The sequence below is a fragment of the Danio aesculapii genome, chromosome 14 (assembly GCF_903798145.1).
Source record: "Danio aesculapii chromosome 14, fDanAes4.1, whole genome shotgun sequence".
Classification (NCBI taxonomy): Eukaryota; Metazoa; Chordata; class Actinopteri; order Cypriniformes; family Danionidae; genus Danio; species Danio aesculapii.
In genome coordinates, this window is record NC_079448.1 from 48,299,109 (window position 1) to 48,305,998 (window position 6,890).

Below are 6,890 nucleotides of genomic sequence, written 5' to 3' on the forward strand. Positions count from 1 at the left end.
TAATATAATTTATCACAATATATTTTGGAGCAATATATGGTACAACAAAAAATAGATATTGTGACAGGCCTAATCAATACTGCTAGAGGCAGTTTTCTGTAATGTATTTTGTGCTGTAATTGTATTTAAATAATCTTTGGACCTTCAGATCAAATCTGTCAACTGCCAGATAGCATATGTTGACTCATGCCAGCAGGCAGAACTAGAGCTTGCGAATTAAAACATTATTTTTATGTTCATTCATTCATTCATTTTCTTTATCCAGCACACATTTTACGCAGCGGATGCACTTCCAGCTGTAACCCAACACTGGGGAAACACCAAGGCAAGGCAAGTTTATTTATATAGCACATTTCATACACAGTGGCAATTCAAAGTGCTTTACATAAACAGAAATAAAAGAAACAAGTATAAGAAAAATAAAAACAAATAATAAAATAAATAAGCATAAAAACAGACAAAATGTGTTATAAAAGAATGAAAAAGAAGAGAAAAACAACACCAATACACTCTTGCACACACTCACGTACACTACGGCCAATTTAGCTTATTCAGTTTAACTACACCACATGTCTTTGGATTGTGGGGGAAACCAGAGAACCCAGAGGAAACCCACGCAAACGCAGGAAAAACATCCAAACTCCACACAGAAATGCCAACTGACCCAGCCGGGGCTCCAACCAGTTACCTCCTTGCTGTGAGGCGATTGTGCTACCGCTTATATTTTGTTGTGATAATAAATTACAAGTATTTAATAATTTCTAATTTAGCTGTTTTATAATATTTAAGGGGTATGTGGTGGTGCAGTGGGTAGTGCTGTCGCCTCACAGCAAGAAGGTCACTGGTTCGAACCTCGGCTGGGTCAGTTGGCATTTCTGTGTGGCGTTTGCGTGTTCTCCCTGTGTTCATGTGGGTTTCCTCCGGGTGCTCTGGTTTCCCCTACAGTTGTGTGTGAATGAGAGAGTATGGGTGTTTCCCAGCGATGGGTTGCGGCTAGAAGGGCATCTGGTGCGTAAACATATGCTGGATAGGTTGGCGGTTCATTCTGCTGTGGTGACCCCTGATTAATAAAGGTACTGAGCCGAAAAGAAAATGAATGAATGGATGGATGAATGAATAATATTTAAAGTAAAGGAATTTTCTAAAGCACCTTTAAAGCTTTATATAGTCTGTTTCTGGATTCAACAAGAGTATGTTTACTATTTTTAAGTGCTTTAAAACATAAATAAATAAATAAATGAATTAAACTTGAAGTAAATTCCAAAGTAATTAGTTGGCTAGTAATTGAATTTAATTTCATTTATTGTGTCTTTTTTTCTTCATTATGATATTCGCTTTATGCTTATATTGATTGTCAATTCCTAATTAATGAATATGGTATATTGGATAAAAATGTTGCATACTCTTCACAAAAATTCAATAAAAGATCATTGTGTAAATTAACTTTGAGACCATTGACTCGCTTTTATTAAACCCAGGAGCAGATAAATGTGTAAATCATTACCAATAAATCAACTGTTATCATGTTAATCAGGTCAAGGTTTACTATTGCTAAATGTTTGCTTCTGTACTCTGTTCTGCTATTTTGAGATAAAACAAATATTCAGGGTTTTTTTTATCTGCAAGTCTTATTAATTAAAACAATAATAATAAATTAGCAGTCTAAATTAAAGGACTCAAAGAAAAAAAGTACTCAAGCTTGGTCACTTTGTGGCTCTGTAACACTACAGTCTAAAAACTGACTCTGGTCCAGTTGAATTTAAAATGTAGTTTCTTTCTTTCCCCTTTTCCTTATTTCTTTCTCTTTCATTTATTCTTTCTTTGTGTTCATTTTACACTTCTAGTAATTAAATGACTTATTGAGTAATTACTTTTCAGACAGAGTATTTAGAAAAGTTATTTAAATACAATTTTAATGATGTAATTAATGAATAACTTTTTTTTTTTAAAGCAACTTGCTTGTAAATATACAAACATTAGACCAAAAATTGCTATAATAATCAGGTCAAATTTCACAGTCTTTTCTGTAAAGACTTTTGGCCCCAATTTTCTCTCCCCGTTTATTCTATTGTCATGTTGCGTGAAGCCGTTTTTTAGTCTAGTTCCTGACGCTGATGGCTGGTTTGTCCATATGAGCAGCACTTTAAAGATAAAGCTGATCTGAGTCACTCATCTGATCTGTAGTGTGAAAGATTGATGTGAGTTTATTGCTATGGGTGGTGTCATGTTGTTAGTTTTGTAGTAGATGAATTCCCTATACTAGAAGAATTGTGAAATGTTTACTCTCTCCACTTTCTCTCTGGAAAGTTTTGCAAATGCTTTTTTTTTGTCTATTTTAAATGAATAAATCATCTCAATTAGAACTGTATAATACTGGGTAAATATGCAGTGTTGATGAGTATTGTGGTAATGATATCGACAATTCCCTAGAGAAATACTATTTTAGAGGCCTTCTGAAGGTGTGTTTAGTTTAGTTTGTGGATGAAATGTGCTAGTATTTGCTTGCTTTGGGTATTATTATTTCACCAGACTCTAAAAACATAGCACACACTGATACTTTCACAGGTTTGACTTTATTCTGTGATGCTTCAGCATAAAACTGTGAAAATGCGTTAAAAAATGACAATAAATAAACCTTTTGGCAAATGACATTTTGATGTACCATACAAACACTAAATCAATAACTTAACATTCATGTCAAAATTGTTTGTGCATTTTTTAAAGTTTCAGTCTGTGCAGTTTTCACAGATACAGTTGAAGGCAAAATTATTAATTATGAAATATTAATTATTTTTCAAAAATTTCCAAGTGCTGTTTAACAGAGATTTTTTTCAACACATTTTTCAACATAAAATTTTTAACGACTATTTTTAATATTTAATTTTCTTTGTCTTTGCTATGATAACTCTATGTAATATCCAACAAGCTGTTTTTTTTAATACTAGTATTCGTAAGGCTTAACTGCTGTAGGTTCAGGCCTTGCAAATTTCTAAATCCCTGGTAGCCTTTCGAGCAGCCACTCTTCAGTTTTTAATAGCCCGAAATAAATTAACGTGGCCCGAATGGAAAAGACATTATTTACTATATATAATTTTACTATATTATAAATGCTAAATTACAAAAAAAAAAGTTATAATGGCATTCATGACATAAATATTTTTAAAAATATCAAAATTTTATTTATTTAATTTCATTTTATTTTTCAATTAATCTTTTTATTTGATTTTATTTTTAATTTTAATTATTTAATTTTAAATTAAATATTCATTTTCCTTCGGCTTAGTCTCTTATTTAAGGGGTCACCACAGCTGAATGAACCGCCAACTATTCTGGCATATGTTTTATGCAGCGAATACCCTTCTAGCCACAACCCAGTACAGGGAAACACCCATACACTTTCACATTCTCACACACACACTCATACGCTACGGCCAATTTTCTTTACTCAATTCACCTATAGCGCATGTTATTTGACTGTGGGGAAACTGGAGCACCCAGAGGAAACCCACGCCAACACAGGGAGAACATGCAAACTCCACATTGAAATGCCAACTGGTCCAGCCGGGACTCGAACCAGCAACCTTCTTGCTGTGAGGCGACAGTGCTAACCACTGAGCCACTGTGCCGCCCTTTATTTTTAAGTACTGGTTCTTTTGTCAACACCAGTCAGCGCAAACGCGAACACATATTGACAGTGGCTCCTTGATGCAGGAATATGACACACAGCAGAATTACCCAATTTGTGAGAGAATGCAAAAGCATTGACTACATTGGCTATATATTTTCTTCCATTAAGAAAGTCTGACTGACAGGATGGAATTATTTTTGGTAGCCCGACTGGATAACATAATAGCTCCGGGACATCGAGCTAGCAGCTTTGTGAACCCTGAGGTTAATTAGGTTAAAGTAGGATCATTGGACCACAGTGGTTTGTTCTTTTTCAGGAGTTAATATTCCAGCCAAACTTAACAAAATAAGAAAAATATAGTGAACAATTAATTTGCTCTGTTAAATATCGCATAGGAAATATTTGACCTTCACCTTTAGATGTATATGAAGTAAGTGTACATAAAGTCCATTTTACAGCAGTATAGATTTAAGCGCCATCAATATTAAAGTTGACCACAGGGAGACGGTGGTGATGGAGCTGCTGGATGAGGGATTGACAGCACGCTTTATAACAAATGGACACATGCCCATGTTTCCAGCCTTATCCATCACAGTAATCAGCACATCTTCAGCGCAGCAGGTGCCCAAGTAATGCAAAAAGGTTGCGTTGTTGCCTTTTTCATCCAGACCATCATATTGTGTTATGTTGCTGTAACTCGGGAGGCCACTGGAATAAATTGTGGTGTAAGCAATTCCTGAGCCTTTGCCATCCGACATAATAAAGGTCACTTCCAAGGATTTATTTCCACAAGAGGAGAGGCAATCCGAAGTCATATTTGTCACACTGCATGTTGGTGGAGTAAAATCCTGTAAAAAAGAAAAAATATTTAATTTAAGATTATTTGCACAGCGCTTTTCACAACAATTAGCTGCTTTACAAAAGGTGCACATTACTGCTTTACAATCAAATTTGGATCAAATGTCAAATGTTAAGTTTATTAGTTACTATACTATACTAGTTACTAATAACTTTAACTAATAGCTTTTAACAGTTAAAGTTGTTATATATATATATATAAAGATAGTTAACCTGCACTTATATAGTATAGCTGATGTCTACGTGTACATTTTGAAGTGTATTTGTGAAAATTAGATTAATTACCATAACCTTATGTGGATTAGTTCACCCCAAAGATGAACATTCATTATTTACGCACCCTTACTTGTTGCAAAAGTATTTGAGTTTCTTTTCTTCTGTTGAACCAGCCTGATCTCACGAAGAAATGTTACTCTTTTACACTTTTTTTTTTTTTTAAGAAAGCATGGCACCAAACCGCACCCCTAAACTCAACTGTCACTGGGCGATGAGCAAATCAGACTAAAGCTGCAGTAACACTGGGCTTTTCCTCCCATAGACTTCCATTCATACGCACACGAATGCATCAGACCGGAAACGCAGGGTCAAGGTGCACATTACTGCTTTACAATCAAATTCGGAAATGTTAAGTTTATTAGTTAGCATAACTATACTAGTTACTAATAACTTTAATTAACTAATAGCTTTTAACAGTTAAAGTTGTTATATATAAAGATAGTTAACCTGCACTTATATAGTATAGCTGATATCTACGTGTACATTTTGAAGTGTATTTGTGAAAATTAGATCAATTACCATAACCTTATGTGGATTAGTTCACCCCAAAGATGAACATTCATTATTTACGCACCCTTACTTGCTGCAAAAGTATTTGAGTTTCTTTTCTTCTGTTGAACCAGCCTGATCTCACGAAGAAATGTTACTCTTTTACACTTTTACATCTGACTAAAGCTGCGGTCACACTGGGCTTTTCCTCCCATAGACTTCCATTCATACGCACGCGAATGCGTCAGACCGGAAACGCAGGGTCATTTGTTAAGTTTCGCAGGTTGCTGCGGTGCAAAGTTCAAGCTTGGTGAACTCTGACCTGCAAAATCGCATCACTTGACTGCGTGAGACCAATCGAGGATCCAAACAGGACCTCTCTGGACAGAAATGTAAAACATGGAGGAATCGCTTGCTTTTTTAATGTCTAATAATCTTGTTTAATCCCGCCCCTTTTCGCAGCGCAGTACGACAGAATTTCGCACACACAAAGCCCAGTGTGAGCGCAGCTTCAATTGTATGAATGAGATCCTACTATTTATTTGTATTAGCCACTAAATCAAAATGTTACGAATTGCCGTGAGATAGCGTTGGTTGATTTCAATTTAATTTCAGTTTATTTATTTCACAACAAAAGCAATGCACATTTATCAGCATTCTTCAAGGACATAAATGTACCCAAATTAGACTTGTTTTCATTGGTGGTCCCTTTGCCAGATGTTAAAGGCCTGCCCTATACCAATAAAAATACAAATGTACAAAAACAAATCCCACAACAACAATAGCTGAAACCTAATGTTCACAGTGTTGGTTAATAAGAAGCAATTTCTTAAAATAATACTTGAATGAATTAATTAATTAATCAATCTCTAACAGATTGTGGTATTAAATTTCACTGATGCGATGCTCTAAATCAGGGGTGTCCACACTTGGTCCTAGAGGGCAAGTGTCCTGGAGAGTTTAGCTCCACCCCTAATCAAACACACCTGAACCAGCTAATCAAGCTTTTACTAGATCTACTAAAAACTTCCTGGCAGGTGTGTTGTATCCAGTTGGAGCCGAGTTTGGAAACCCCTGCTCTAAATGAAAAACCAGCTTGACAAAAAGTTTTCCTAAATGGAAAATAATGCAATCAGCTCTAGCTGTTACTCTGATTTGTGCAGATTTAAATTGAGTAAAGTCAGCCAGAAACCATGCACGATCTTGTAAACAACACAACCAAATCTGAACACAAAAGAGGATTGTTGGAAAGTGGTAGTCATTGATTTCCATAGTATTTTTTCCCTTCTATGGATGTCAATGGATAACGGTTTCTATCATTCTACAAAATATCTTCTATTTGGCTCAACAGAAGAAAGAAACTCACTACTGATAAATAGTGAGTAATTGTTTGGTGGGGGGTGGGGGGTGTGGGGGGGACTACCTCTTTAAAATGCCAAACCATGCACATTAAACAGGAGATTACTTTATGGTTTTAGTGATGCATATTGTTTTACATATGAAAGATATGGAATACAAATATCAAGACGGATAAATGAGGCACTTACAAGTTTAACATCTCTTCTTTCTCTGTTTAAGCGTTCAGCATCTTTCATCGCTTTATCCTCACTGATGACATCATGCTGTGGAAATGCCTTTG